At 44.7% G+C, this 15,774-nt stretch overlaps 1 protein-coding gene across 1 annotated transcript in view; it reads left to right on the top strand.

The window, feature by feature from the left end:
• The window catches only part of BMERB1 (bMERB domain containing 1), a 202,684-nt gene that overhangs the window by 122,782 nt on the left and 64,128 nt on the right, over window positions 1–15,774 (top strand). The window lies entirely within an intron of this gene.

Genomic DNA, 15,774 nt, shown 5'->3' with positions numbered 1-15,774 from the left:
TTTTTCATTTTTAATAACAATCCCCCCACCCCACAAAACAAAAACACGTTACTTTAAAAAATGGCAAGAACATATAAATCCTTCACATTCCATTACGTACCGTAGAGTCACCAGCAGACGTTCCTCAGGGGAAATCGATTTACGGAGCTGCGTGTCCTGCCTGGAAATGGTTCCTTCCACCAGACGCAGCAGATATCGGAAGCTGTCTTTTGACATCCTGGTGTATTCAAAGTATTTGTCCTGGTTCTCATTTAATTCGCCAAACAGACAATGGTAGGCTCCACGACTCTCTCGGACTTCCACTATAGGGTGTAGCCAAAAACGCCGACGACTCCTTCTCCGTAGTTTGTCTCTTTTCCTCTGTTCATGACAGGCAATAGCATAAGCAATAGCAAGGGCTAATTCCAGCTGAAAATTGAGGTAGATACTCTCCATGGGACGATCCATCTTGATGCTCTATGGTTGGAAATAATCTATGCCGGGGTATATATACCACTATTACATTAATACCCACCCCCATCTACCCATTGATGGCATTATCGATTGTCTAGACACTAGACCCACCCTCTTCTATTCATTGGTGGTGTTATCTAGTGTCTAGACACTAAATTGTGTGTAAAGATCTAATCAGTGTTTGACAACGCATGCGTCGTAAAACGCTGCGTTTTTTGTAAAAACGCAACAAAAACGCACCAAAAACGCTGCGTTTTACGACGCATCCGTCCGACGCTTGCGTCAAAAAAGGTGCGTTTTTGCGTGCGTTTCCGATGCGTCGTGCGTTGCGTCGGCGACGCTGCGTCGCATGACGCTAATGTGAACGTAGCCTTACATGGTCATCATTAAATATAGAAGAACACAGATGACAGTGAATTGATTATCAGGTTATTTGCTCAATGCAGAAGATCTCTGCACTATGCTGGTGAGTCATACCTCTGCAGTACAGCAACTTCTCCACACTAGTCATTCAACAAGAAGCTTTTATCTGCAGAATAGTGGACAATGGTAGAGCGATTTATAAAGTTCCTGATGTTTTGCTGCGCTGTTTTATGTTGTTCCTCTCTTGAAAATGCAGTATAGAGACATATGCAGATCATACAGACATTGCGGGTGCTTGGCATCCTTTGAAGTCTGCTCAGTGTTGAGAAAAAAGAAAGCTTTTTATGGATATAGAAAGAGTTACCCAGTGTGCCATGCAAGATCGATCGGCAGAAGCAAAAGAGATAGGCTGAATGTATGCAAAGAAATCAAGCCACTCAATGGAATGTTGACGTTTTTATTTTTATAGCAAGATAACAAAAAAATTCTTTACATAAAACACATTTCACATTTAGTAGAATTTTTTTTAGGCATTTATAGAGGGAAGTGCCTCGTTTCAGACCTCTATCAACTAATTAGAGAATTAGAGTTTAGAGTGATTGCAATGGTGGATGCATCATTGGAAGAACTTCCTGCAGTACAATTTATTTCTTTCAACGGGCTCCCTGTAAGGCTTCCTTCACACGTCCATATAAAAGACGTACGTGAAAACCCATTACCTGTGTCCTCTGGGTTTACCATCAGTGTGTCCATTTTTATCATCAGTGTTCCTCCGGTAGGGGTTATCATCCGACTGCAATCCGATGGCTTCCACGGACTAACTGACATGCATGGTTGACTGTGATCCAAATATCAGGTCAAACTCAGGCATGTAGCGATTTTTTTCCTCGGAATGGCTCGGTCAGAGAAAAAACCTGAGAACTGAATGGCCCCAGAGAATAACATTTGTGTAATCCGATGTTTTGTTGGACCGCTCTCAGATTGAAAATACGGCCATGTGCATGAGATCTAATTCCTAATTTCCCTAACAGTGGTATTGCAGGGGAAATTAAAAGACAGTTGAGGGTACGCTGGCAAATAAAACCAATATCTCATGACCACAAATGGAGCTGCATTTTGTAAGTGTTGCAGATGATATTTTCTTTGTATCTTTTATCTTTACCTTCTTACTTTTTTTTAATAATAAAAAGATTTTTTGAGCTTTGTGAGTTACAAGAGCCGAGCAGCTGCTGTCTATATAACTTGTCTTTATAACTTATTGATTTAAGTACTCAGGAAATGTATTGAATTCGGGAAGCACTAAATTACTACCCTGTAGGTGTTTTACTTTTGCAGCGTTGACGTCTTTGTCCAAATATTTATTTTTTATCTTGTGCGTGAGTGCTGGGACTTGCAATATATTTTCTTGGAGATTGCTCTCCATTTATAAAACATTTTTGATTCCAAAAATATTGGTGTTGTTAAGTCTGGTGCAGAAGGCATGATTTGTCTTTTGTATGTTTTAGGCCAGTCTCACACGTCCAGGTAATTCCGGTACCGGAAAAAATCGGTACCGGAATTATCCGTGTACGTGTGCCCCTACGTTTCTGTGGCACATCAGTGTGGCACACGTGCTGCACACATGTGCCGCCCATGTGCCCACTGGGTACCACACGCACCGTGTTGGGTACCACACGCACCAGCATCTGGTGCTGAAGCCGCCATTCATATCTTCCCTGCAGCAGCGTTTGCTGTAGAGAAGATATGAATAATTGTGTTTAAAATAAAGATCTATGTGCCCCCCGCTCTCCCACCCCCTGTGCGCCCCCCTCCCCCCTCGCTGTTCTGAAATACTCACCCGGCTCGCTCCCTCGCCGGCGCTGCTTCCTGTTCTGGCCGCATCTTCTCCTGTATGCGGTCACGTGGGGCCGCTCATTTACAGTAATGAATATGCGGCTCCACCCCTATGGGAGGTGGAGCCGCATATTCATGACTGTAATCGGCGGCACCACATGACCGCTGATACAGTAGAAGATGCGGCCAGAACAGGAAGCAACGCCAGCCAGCGAGGGAGCCGGGTGAGTATTTTCAGAACAGCGAGGGGGGCGCACAGGGGGTGGGAGAGCGGGGGGCACATAGATCTTTATTTTAAACACAATTATTCATATCTTCTCTACAGCAAACGCTGCTGCAGGGAAGATATGAATCGCGGCTTCAGCACCAGTGGGGGGACAGCGCTTAATGTAGCGCTGTCTCCTGCACGGCACACGGACTGCACACGGACAACGTCCGTGTCCGGTACGTGTTTTACACGGACCCATTGACTTTAATGGGTCCGTGTAATAAGTGCGCTCCCACAAACACTGACATGTCTCCGTGTTTGGCACACGGAAACACGGTCCGCAAAAAATCAATGACATCTGAACAGATGCATTGATTTTAATGTGTCTACGTTTGTCAGTGGCTCCGGTACGTGAGGAAACTGTCACCTCACGTACCGGAGCCACTGACGTTTGAAACCAGCCTTAAAGGAGAAACATGCACATGCAAGGGTGTGCACGATCAAGGCATGCTACTGGTACACCGTGCGGTGTGCACAGGGAAGGAGGAGGGAGCACACAAGGCCCACGCCAGGGCGATGAGTAAGCCGGCATCCCCGCATGGTGAGAGGAGGGGAACCATGCAGAGGCGCCAGCCGACACTACAGTGTGTTTATTTGAAAACTTACTATGGGGTCAGTAATGGGGCATCTATAAGACGCCTCTCCATTACTAATCTGGGGGCTTGATGTCAGCTGACAATAACAATACAAAGTTGACATCAACCCCACAAATATTACCCCACTTGCCAGCGCCACAGGGCAAGTGGGAAGAGCAAGACTAAGTGCCAAATTTGGCGTATCTTATGGATGCGCCATTTCTAGGGCGGCTGAGGGCCAATGTTGGTAGCCTGAAAGCGGTGACAATATCTCTGACCCCTTCCCAGGCTATTAATATCAACCCACGGTTGTCTGTTTAGACTTTGCTGGTTTTAATTTATAGGGGGACCCTACAACATTTTTTTGTGGGGGGTTTCCCGTACATTCACCAGTATAGGCTAAACAAACAGCTGTGAGCTGATATTAATAGCTTGGACACATTTTGAGATATTGTCCCTTTTTTCAGATTATTAACATCAGCTCCCACTGGGCTTTTTATTTACTTCTTTATTTTACACAGGAGGGAGACAGCGGGTGCTGAATGCAACTCCCATCATTGTCGCCTGCTCCTACTAATTGCAGGGAGACCAAGTGACTTGATAAGAGTTGTGTTCAGCAGCCGGAACCTGGGATCAGTGCGAACTGTACTGCTTTTCCCAGGCGCCAGTACATGTTACACGGACGGCACATGGATGTGACAAATGGTCAAGCAAACGAATACAAGGATGTCAAATACATACATACGGATGGCACACAGACATGGACCATGGATCTCACCAGTACTGGTTTTTCCTGTACAGGAATCACCAGGACGTGTAAGGAGGCTTAAGGCTGGGATCACATGAGTGATGATTCTCTCATGCAAAGGAATCGGCTCAATTATGCTAATGACAGAGTTTGATTTGAGTGTCATCTTAGTGTGATTCGATTCTCTCGCATGTGAGAATCAGAGCACAGAGGCAAAGAAGATGGAGAACTTAATGTCTCCATCTTGTCCATTGTCTAAGTCCGCAGATGTCGTACTGCACGCAGGTGACATCCAAGTGCAGTCCGATGTTTCACACGCACCCATAGACTTGTATGAGTGTGTGTGATCCAAATACCACACTGCCCCATAGTATAACATTGGTCTTAGAGCTATCTGATAAAACATCGGATAGCATTCGGCTGTGTTATACGCTCTTGTGAGAAAGCCCTTTGAGAAAGCAGCAGGGAGGAGGTCAGAGTCAGAGTTTGATCAAAGTGTCAGCATCATATTATCCAATTCTCTTGGATGAGATAATTGTAGCACAGGTGAGAAGATGGAAAACAAAAATGTCTCCATCTTCTCCATTATGTGAGTCCACAGAAAACGGACTGCACTCAGATGTCATCCGAGTGCAGTCCACCAATGATATCCACACACCCATAAACTTGAATGGACAAGTCTAATCTGAATGATGCGTCAAATCACAGCATGCTGCGATTTATTTTCATGCCGAATTGGTATGAGAAACAAATCGTTGATCTGCACTGCCCATTGGTCTGATTGCTATGTGATAAAAAAATCAGATAGAACTGGTATGATTAATACGGTGGTGTGAGTGAGCCCTAATAGACGGGAATCCAGACAAGCCTAATAGGCCATGATTTTTGGATTAGGGGTCTGGAGTGTAAAACACTGACCTCGATTTCACACCTTTGATATATCTGACGCAATTTCTGTAGATGGACGACTGGTGACAAAATAATTGTTATAAATGTGCCTCATTGTGTTTGCATTGTGATAGCTATACAGTGATTTTTCTCATGTTCCCCACAATGCTCCAGAAAATTAGCCAAGCAGAGCATAGTGAAGCATGGATTATAATGTTGTAGTGTTAACATGTTGGGAGGAGAGCCATTACTGGCAATGATTAGTGCAGGGCTCTGACATTCTGTTTTCTTAACTGTTCAATCACAAGGTATATGAAGCGTGGTGTAAACTATTTCAGTTGGTGCACTAAGCATGTATAAAAAATGGCAAGCATTTATTGAGTAATTGCTTTTACTGGCACGTTCCTCTGAATTTACTATATAGAGCTGGGGTGCCGTGGGGGATCTGCTTATCTGAGTAAAGGAACAATATACAGGTTACTTAGATGCAACAGCGCAGACAATGAGGAGGCAGTTGAAATCAACCAAAACTAACAAAGAAAAGAAATCTGTCTATGGGTATAAATATATACACAGTTGGGAAAATTAGTATTTGATATTCTGCCAATTTTGCAAGTTTTCTCACCTACAAAGAATGAAGAGGTCAGTATTTTTTATCTTAGGCACAATTCAACTATGAGAGACAGAATCTAAAAATAAAAACTGGAAAATCCCATTGTAAGATATTTAAATAACTAAATTGATATTTATTTCATTAAATAGGTATTTGATCAGCTACCAACCAGCAAGAATTCTGGCTCTCACAGACCTTTTACTTTTTCTTTAAGAAGCCCTCCTACTCAGCACTCATTACCTGTATTAGTTGCATCTGTTTGAACTCGTTACCTGTAGAAAAGACACCTTTCCACACACACAATCAATCACACTCCAACCTCTCCACCATGGTCTAGACCAAAGAGCTGTCTAAGGACACCAGGGACAAAATTGTAGACCTGCACAAGGCTGGGAAGGGCTATTGGACAATAGGCAAGCAGCTTGGTGAGAAGGCAACAACTGTTGGCACAATAATTAGAAAATGGAAGAAACACAAAATGACTGTCAATCTTCCTCAGTCTGGGGCTCCATGCATGATCTCTGGGGTATAGATGGTTCTGAGAAAGGTCAGAAATCAGCCCAGAACTACACAGGAGAATCTGGTCAATAACCTGAAGAGAGCTGGGACCACAGTCTCAAACATTACCGTTAGTAACACACTGCGTTGCCCTGGATTAAAATCCTGCAGGGCACGCAATCTCCTCTCTGCTCATGCCAGCATATGTCCAAGCCCATTTGAAGATCGTAAATGACCATCTGGATGATCCACTGGAGGCATGGGAGAAGGTTTTGTGGTCAGATGAGACCAAAATAGAACTTTTTGATATCAACTGCACTCGCTGTGTTTGGAGGAAGAAGAAGGATGAGAACAACACCAAGAACACTGTCCCAACTGTGAAGCATGGTGGTGGAAACATATTTTGAGGGTGATTTTCTGAAAAGGGTACAGGATAACTGCACTGTATTGAAGGGAGTATGGATGAGGTCATGTATCATGAGATTTTTGCCAACAACCTCCTTCCCTCAGTAAGAGTATTGAAGATGGGTCATGGCTAGATCTTCCAGCATGACAATGACCCGAAACACACAGCCAGGGCAACAAAGGAGTGGCTCCGTAAGAAGTATTTCAAGGTCCTGTAGTGGCCTAGACAGTCTCCAGACCTGAATCTAATAGAAAATCTTAAGGGTATGTGCGCACGTTGCGGATTTACCTTTATAAAAATCTGCACAGATTCTGCCTCTCATGGCAGAAAACGCAGTTGAAAATCTGTGCGGATTTGATGCGGATTTTCATGCGGATTTTCATGCGGATTTTCTTGCGGATTTGCAAGCTAAATAAAATTTTGTTGCAATAAGGCGGAAAGATACTAGCTCCGCAAACAAAAAACTGACGTGGTCAGTGCGGATCTCCGAGGATCAATGGGGCCCTTTCTGCTTCCGAAAGGCTTTCAGAAGTAGTGGAAGGGGAGTTATGGAAACTGGTACCACGGAAGAGCCAGAGCATGCAGTGCGATGGCTCTTGGATCTCGAGGCCGAAACCACGAACTTGAGTACATTGGCGTTCAGTCTGGACGCCATCCGATCTACCACTGGAGAGCTCCAGTGAAGATCTGATGGAAGACTTCCAGGTGAAGTTCCCACTCGAGGCGGGACCCTGATGGTTTAATATGTTTGCCGCCCAGAGTTCTACTCCTGGGATATATACTGCCGAGATCACCGAATGATAGATCTCGGCCCATCAGAGAATGTGAGGTACCTCGGCCATGGCGCCTGACCGTGGGTACCTGCTTTGATTGACGTATGGCACAGCCGTGGCATTATCCAATTGAATTCGGAAGGCGTAACCCGCCAGAAGGCAGTGGACCTGCTGTAGGACTACCGTTCGGATCTCCAGAGCAATGATTGGGAGAAGAAGGCTGGCATTGGTAGTTACTAATAACCCATGAACGGAGAAAGGCCCTGGATGAAAAAGGAGCTCAGAGACTACCGTTTGAAAGTCTGTTTGACTTGTTGAAAACGAGCGGAGCGAAGGAAACTGCTTCCATTGTCGTCATCATTTTTCCTCAGAACCCTCCTAGCAAATCAAATTAAATGAGGGATGTGGTCAAGTGCACGAGCTCCCTGTTGAAGGGCCATGACCTTGTCTCGAGGGAGAATTACCATCCTTCTGGAAGTGTGCAGGATCATCCTCAAAGGGAATATATGCTGGGCTGGAAATGAGGAGACCTTGTCTAACATTAGCTGCCAGCCCAGGTGAGAGGGTATCGCAAGTGATATAGACGACTCAGCGTAGTCCTGGAAGAGCGGCTAGACAGTCGACCAAACAGGGCAGGATGACCACGCCTCTAGGGTGCAAGAGCAACATGACAGCCACCATGACCCTTGCGAACACTCTGGGTGCGGTAGCAAGGCCGAAGGACAAGGTCGTGACTTGAAAATGCTGTTCACGAATGGAAAAGCGGAGGAATTTTTGAAGAGGGAAAAATAGGAATGTGAGGGTAAGCATCCCGAATGTCGATGGATGCCAGAAACTCCACATTTTTCTGTTGAAGTAATAGCAGAGCAAAGGAACTCCATCCGAAGAAGGGAGGACCTTGTCTAACGTTGTTAGAAGTTTGAGGTCCAGGATAGGTCTTACTTTTCGTTCCCCTTTTTGGAACCAAGATCACTTAGATCTAGAAGGTCCTGGTCAACCCTTCCACTGCTGGATGGGTCTGTAGGAAACATATGATCCTATGTTAGTCTCCCGCTCAAAAGATTTGATTGGCCAGTTGCACTGTCTTCGGGAAAAGGTTACTGGTGTGAATGGAAGTAGTTAAGGGCTCCAGCCAGGAGACCATTGCTCTAGCAATCCATGCGGCGGCTAGGGAGGGTAAAGCGCTGAACCCAAAGCCGCAAGACGGAACGAACCAGATTTGCTATCTGGCAGTCTGTGGTATTTTTAATTGGTGATACATCAGGTAGGAATACTGGTAGGTATACCACAGGAGATTCTACCCAGTTAATCTGCCAAGTGGCAGAATGCACGGCTGCATCCAGCAGGTCATCGTCTCTTGCCATCACTGCTCTCTTTTGATGGTGCACAGTTAAAAATTAGGAACCATCGATCCACCATCCTCTTAACAGGGAAGTGGAGAGGGATCGTCCGCCTTCTTGCATCATCTGCTAAATAGTGGTGATGCAGAGGGGGGTGCTCGGATGCCAAAAAGGGTGCCTCTGTACATCCACAGAGTTGAGGTCTCCGGGTGGACAGGACAGGTTGTCTGGCATTAGGTCTGGATGCAGAAGGGGATACATGGAGGCGACACTCCGTGTGCTCGTCTGTTGATGGTGTGGGGAGATCGGTGCCCTTTAAAGGACCCGTCGCCCTTAAAAATCAGACCAGGCATGGCATCTCACGTAGAGGCTTCTGTCCAGTGAATCGCTTATCCGGACTGCATGGCAAATGCTCTACGAGGGAGTCTAGTCTCCTTATGAGGGACACTGCTTAGTCTAGAGAAGAACCGGAGTCCTCGTCAATGTACAGAGATTGGTTGATGATATAAATAGGCGAGTCCATCCTTTACTGAAGCTCTGGCAAGTCCAGGTCCAAGGCAATATCCAATCTATATTCAGAGTCTTGTTCTCAGCAAATCCTTGGGGAGAGAGATCAGGAAATGAAAACTTCCATTTTCTAGATGCCTGAAGGTTTCTAGAATACTCTCAGCCCCTGCTAGCCGACATCTCCCATGGAGAGGTGAGGGACCATGTATATCGGTCCTGCGAGCACTCCGAGCCACAGAGGGATCACGGAGGGATTCAATCTCTTGGTCAGAGAAACCATGGTGTTCTGGGATAAACTGGAATCAACGGCGGAGGGCTCCTGAGCTTATTTAGGGTGACCGGCTTTGGATTGGTCATGTGCCTTTAAGACCAGGGAATACTGGTCATGTGCCTTTTAGACCAGGGAATACTGGTCATGTGCCTTTTAGACCAGGGAATCATGGTCATGTACCTTTTAGACCAGGGAATACTGGTCATGTGCCTTTAAGACCAGGAAATACTGGTCATGTGCCTTTAAGACCAGGGAATACTGGTCATGTGCCTTTAAGACCAGGGAATACTGGTCATGGGCCTTTTAGACCAGGGAATACTTGTCATGTACCTTTTAGACCAGGAATACTGGTCATTCACCTTTAAGACCAGGGAATACTGGTCATGTGCTTTTAGGACCAGGGAATACCGGTCATGTGCTTTTAAGACTAGGGAATACCGGTCATTATTATTATTATTATTTATTGTTATAGCGCCATTTATTCCATGGCGCTTTACATGTGAGGAGGGGTATACATAATGAAAACAAGTACAATAATCTTAAACAATACAAGTCATAACTGGTACAGGAGGAATGAGGACCCTGCCCGCGAGGGCTCACAATCTACAAGTCATGTGCTTTTAAGACCAGGGAATACTGGTCATGTGCCTTAAAGATCAGGGAATACTGGTCATTTGCCTTTAAAACCAGGGAATACTGGTTGTGTGATTTTAAGACCAGGGAATAATGGTCACGTACTGGTCATGTGCCGTTAAGACCAGTCATGTTGCATAGTCATTGTGCCCCTTTAATGCAAAGTCGTTGCCCCTGTGTGAGCCGGCTGGGTGGACCAAGATGGTTACCAGGAGTTGCAGAGTTGATAAAATCTCGCAGAGAGCGAGAAGCGCCAATTCGGGGGAGGAGCCACAAGCACGATGTGGGCAGGGCCTCAAGACTTCCATGAATAGGTCCAAGCCAGGGCCTAAATTTCTGCAGCCGGCGGGAGCGATATCAGCGGTAGAAGTGAGGGGCGTTGTAGTGGCCAAGAAAACTGAGCGCTCCCGTGCCAGGCGAGAAACGCCAGAAAAGCGGGCAGAGCCGCCTTAGGGCGCCATGGTGCGCTTCCGGGGTGCGGCCTACACATCGGCCGAAACCGGGGGCTAAATTTTTGCAGCCGGGCGGAGCGTTACCTCAGGGAGGTGGGCCACAGGGAAGCTGAGACTGCCTGTGAGCAAGGGGCCCACCGCTGACAGGATCCACTCACCATCGGTGTGCGTCCCGGCATAGAGCCACCGCGGATGAGCCGAGTATTGTTCTGCTGCAGGTCAGGTATTGCAGCGTGGACAGTGCAGTTACACAGGACAGTTACCCCCACATATGGGGAATCCCGGTACTCAGGACAAATTGTACAACAACTTTTGGGGTCCATTTTCTCCTGTTACCCTTGGTAAAATAAAACAAATTGGAGCTGAAGTAAATTTTTTGTGAAAAAAAATTAAATGTTCATTTTTTTTTTAAGCATTCCAAAAATTCCTGTGAACCACCTGAAGGGTTAATAAACTTCTTGAATGTGGTTTTGAGCACCTTGAGGGGTGCAGTTTTTAGAATGGTGTCACACTTGGTTATTTTCTATCATATAGACCCCTCAAAATGACTTCAAATGTGATGTGGTCCCTAAAAAATGGTGTTGTAAAAATGAGAAATTGCTGGTCAACTTTTAACCCTTATAACTCCCTAACTAAAAAAAATGTTGGCTCCAAAATTGTGCTGATGTAAAGTAGACATGTGGGAAATGTTATTTATTAAGTATTTTGTGTCACATATCTCTGTGGTTTAAGGGCATAAAAATTCAAAGTTGGAAAATTGCAAAATTTTCAAAATTTTCGCCAAATTTCCATTTTTTTCACACATAAACGCAGGTAATATCAAAGAAATTTTACCACTATCATGAAGTACAATATGTCACGACGAGAAAACAATGTCAGAATCATCAGGATCCGTTGAAGCGTTCCAGAGTTATAACCTCATAAAGGGACAGTGGTCAGAATTGTAAAAATTGGCCCGGTCATTGACGTGCAAACCACCCTTGGGGGTAAAGGGGTTAAAAAGAGAAAACACAGTAGTCTGACAATAAATGTCTTCACCCAACCACTAACCGTGAGTGGAGAAAAAGTTTTGGTGTTATCATTCATATTCTCTGAAAAAAGGCCAAAAAGCAAAAATTCTGTCGGGGTATGTAAACTTTTGATCACAACTATATACAGTACAGACCAAAATTTTGGACACATCTTCTCATTTAAAGATTTTTCTGTATTTTCATGACTATGAAAATTGTACATTCACACTGAAGGCATCAAAACTATGAATTAACACATGTGGAATTATATACTTAACAAAAAAGTGTGAAACAACTGAAATTATGTCTTATTTTCTAGGTTCTTCAAAGTAGCCACCTTTTGCTTTGATGACTGCTTTGCACACTCTTGGCATTCTCTTGATGAGCTTCAAGAGGTATTCGCCAGGAATGGTCTTCCAACAATCTTGAAGGAGTTCCCAGAGATGCTTAGTACTTGTTGGCCCTTTTGCCTTCACTCTGTGATCCATCTCACCCCAAACCATCTTGATTGGGTTCAGGTCTGGTGACTGTGGAGGCCAGGTCATCTGGTGTAGCACCCCATCACTCTCCTTCTTGGTCAAATAGCCCTTACACAGCCTGGAGGTGTGTTTGGGGTCATTGTCCTGTTGAAAAATAAATGACGGTCCAACTGAACGCAAACCGGATGGAATAGCATGCCGCTGCAAGATGCTGTGGTAGCCATGCTGGTTCAGTATGCCTTCAGTTTTGAATAAATCCCCAACAGTGTCACCAGCAAAGCACCCCCACACCATCCTACCTCCTACTCCATGCTTCACCGTGGGAACCAGGCATGTAGAGTCCATCCGTTCACCTTTTCTGCATCGCACAAAGACACGGTGGTTGGAACCAAAGATCTCAAATTTGGACTCATCAGACCAAAGCACAGATTTCCACTGGTCTAATGTCCATTCCTTGTGCTCTTTAGCCCAAACAAGTCTCTTTTGCTTGTTGCCTGTCCTTAGCAGTGGTTTCCTAGCAGCTATTTTACCATGAAGGCCTGCTGCACAAATTATCCTCTTAACAGTTGTTGTAGAGATGTGTCTGCTGCTAGAACTCTGTGTGGCATTGACCTGGTCTCTAATCTGAGCTGCTGTTAACCTGCGATTTCTGAGGCTGGTGACTCGGATAAACATCCTCAGAAGCAGAGGTGACTCTTGGTCTTCTTTTCCTGGTCCTCATGTGAGCCAGTTTCTTTGTAGCGCTTGATGGTTTTTGTCACTGCACTTGGGAACACTTTCAAAGTTTGCCCAATTTTTCGGACTGACTGACCTTCATTTCTTAAAGTAATGATGGCCACTCGTTTTTCTTTACTTAGCTGCTTTTTTTTTGCCATAATACAAATTCTAACAGTCTACTCAGTAGGACTATCAGCTGTGTATCCACCAGACTTCTGCTCAACACAACTGATGGTCCCAACCCCATTTGTAAGGCAAGAAATCCAACTTATTAAACCTGACAGGGCACACCTGTGAAGAGAAAACCATTCCCGGTGACTACCTCTTGAAGCTCATCAAGATAATGCCAAGAGTGTGCAAAGCAGTCATCAAAGCAAAAGGTGGCTACTTTGAAGAAAATAGAATATAAGACATAATTTCAGTTGTGTCACACTTTTTTGTTAAGTATATAATTCCACATGTGTTAATTCATAGTTTTGATGCCTTCAGTGTGAATGTATAGTTTTCATAGTCCAAACTTTTGGTCTGTACTGTATATATATATATATATACATATATATATATATATATATATATATATATATATATATATATATATATATATATATATATAGCGAGTAACAGTAATAAGGTTAATATAGTATGTTATCACACTAAAGAATTAAGTGCGATATCTTATCCGACATCCTATTTCTATATGCTGTCCTTATTATCTATCAGTTAAGCGACTATTAATAAGTAATGCTTAGCCTTGATGTCTCAGCTTAACAGGTGCCACTGTTTGTGCTAGGTCCGTCATTGTCGTATTGCCTCAATGATGCCTCTGATCATTACACTGGCACTAACGGGGTCACCGATATTTCCCACTAGGCCTCGAGTCATTAATATGTGAGTCTCTCGATGGAAAGTGTGCACGTAGCACAGCCTGTCTTCGTTGCCTGAAGCACGACCCTGGCTCACCCCCAGTGTCGATCTATTCGGAACTTCTCTTCGGCATGATAGGTGTTCATACTCTTCTGAAGGTCATTGTCTGATCTTTGGTGCTTGACCGGCAAATTTGTTGCTTCGGGGCTTAACCAGCGAAGTTTGGGCTTCGGTGCTTCATCGGCAACGTTTGAGCTTTGGTGCTTGACCAATGACATCTTGCCTGCTTTGGTATCCAGTCACTCTCAGATAGTTCTACTTTGGGAGTGACCAAGAGCTCGTTACACTGTTCACGTGTCCTCTCCTCACATCCTGGCGCCAACTGCCCTGTGTTTTGCTGCCCTGACCTTTTTTATTTAGCAACTGCGCCAGAGCTGTCACCTGACCCGCTGTCGCCCACATATTATTTCCTCCATGGAATACTTTCTCCGTCCTTCAGTTCTCGCTTATACAGTCCAACCAGCATTCACTTGACTGAACAATGAACAAATAGAGACTTTTGGGGCGTGAATACAAATGTAAAACTCCCATTAGTGTTATATGATGATCACCATTGCACAGACATTATAAGACAAGACAGATACCAGATAAGAAAATTGAGTCTGTTCTGTCACCATACCTAGAGATAAATGATGTTTGTCTGTCAGTCTGTAAGGTAAAGAGCTGTAGAAATCTAACAGACAAAGCAGATGTCTCTTTTTCCCTGGTTATTGACAAGTTCATTTTGGAGAAAAGTTGAGGTGTGCCGTTTTTCAATGTAGACAGAAAAGTCAATATTTTCTTCATCAGTAGGATGCCCTAAGGCTAAGGTGCCTCCATTTCACCAAAATATTGGTACACATGCTTTAGTGTCAAAGCAGGGATACAAAGATATGGATATACAAAGCATGTAAACCATAGCAATAACAATAGCATGTATTAGTGTTAGGCATAGAGCAAGAGTAAGGGCTAGTTCACATCCTGCGTTAAAAAAAACTCCACACTTTACTTGAGATTTCTGAAAAATGCACATGCTGCTTATGTTTTCCTTGCAGATTTTAACCATGAAAGCTTCTTTTTTTACCCCTGCAACCCCCATATATAGCCCCCCCCCATTTGTACCCCCCACATAACCCTGCAACCCCACATAGTCCTGCAACCACACAACCACTCTATGCAACCCCCTCATGAAGCCCTCATATAGTCCTACAACCCCTTTATGTACCCTGCTACCCCAATATGTACCCCACATATAGTCATACAACCCCTTTATGTACCCTGCTACCCCCATATGTAGACCACATAGTCCTGTAGCCCCATTATGTACCCCCCACATAAACCTGCAACCACCCAGCCCCACACATAGACTTGCAACCCACTTATGTACCCCACCTGCAAGCACCATATGCCCCCGCCACATAGCCCTGCAACTACACAACCCCCATATAGACCTGCAACCTCCTTATGTACCCCCCACCCCTTTATGTACCCCATTATAGCCCTGCAACCCCCTCATAGTCCTACAACCACGTACACATCCACGTTCTGCTCCAGTCTTTGCCTCGGGAGATTAAGGCTATGTGCACACGTTACGGATTAGCCTTAGGAATTTCTGGTGCGGATTCTGCCTCCCCTGGCAGAAAACGCACCTGCGGACTTGTCACATTTTTTGTGCGGTTCTGCTGCATTTTTTGTGCGTTTCTTTCTGCTTTTTTTTGCAGATTTGCCACGTTTTTTACCCCTGCGGTTTTCTAAAATGGAATGGGTACAAAAACGCTGCAGATTCGCTAAAAAGAAGTAACATGCGGGATATATTCCAAGCACTATCTGGTACTGTGATTCAAGGCCGGCCGCTGCGATTGCTGCTCAGCACAGACCAGGGCCGGATTTAAGAGGTTGGTGGCCCGGGCCCATTTTGGAGGGAGGTCCATTTTTCAAGGTGTTGCAATATGTAATGCAAAAACACAAAGTGAAAACGAACCCAAGTTTCTTTACAAAAATCATTTACGCAGAGTAATTCAGGTAAAATCATTCATTTTTTACA

This window comes from Ranitomeya imitator, chromosome 7 (genome assembly GCF_032444005.1).
Source record: "Ranitomeya imitator isolate aRanImi1 chromosome 7, aRanImi1.pri, whole genome shotgun sequence".
In the NCBI taxonomy this organism is placed as follows: Eukaryota; Metazoa; Chordata; class Amphibia; order Anura; family Dendrobatidae; genus Ranitomeya; species Ranitomeya imitator.
This window is presented reverse-complemented; position numbering and strand designations above follow the sequence as displayed.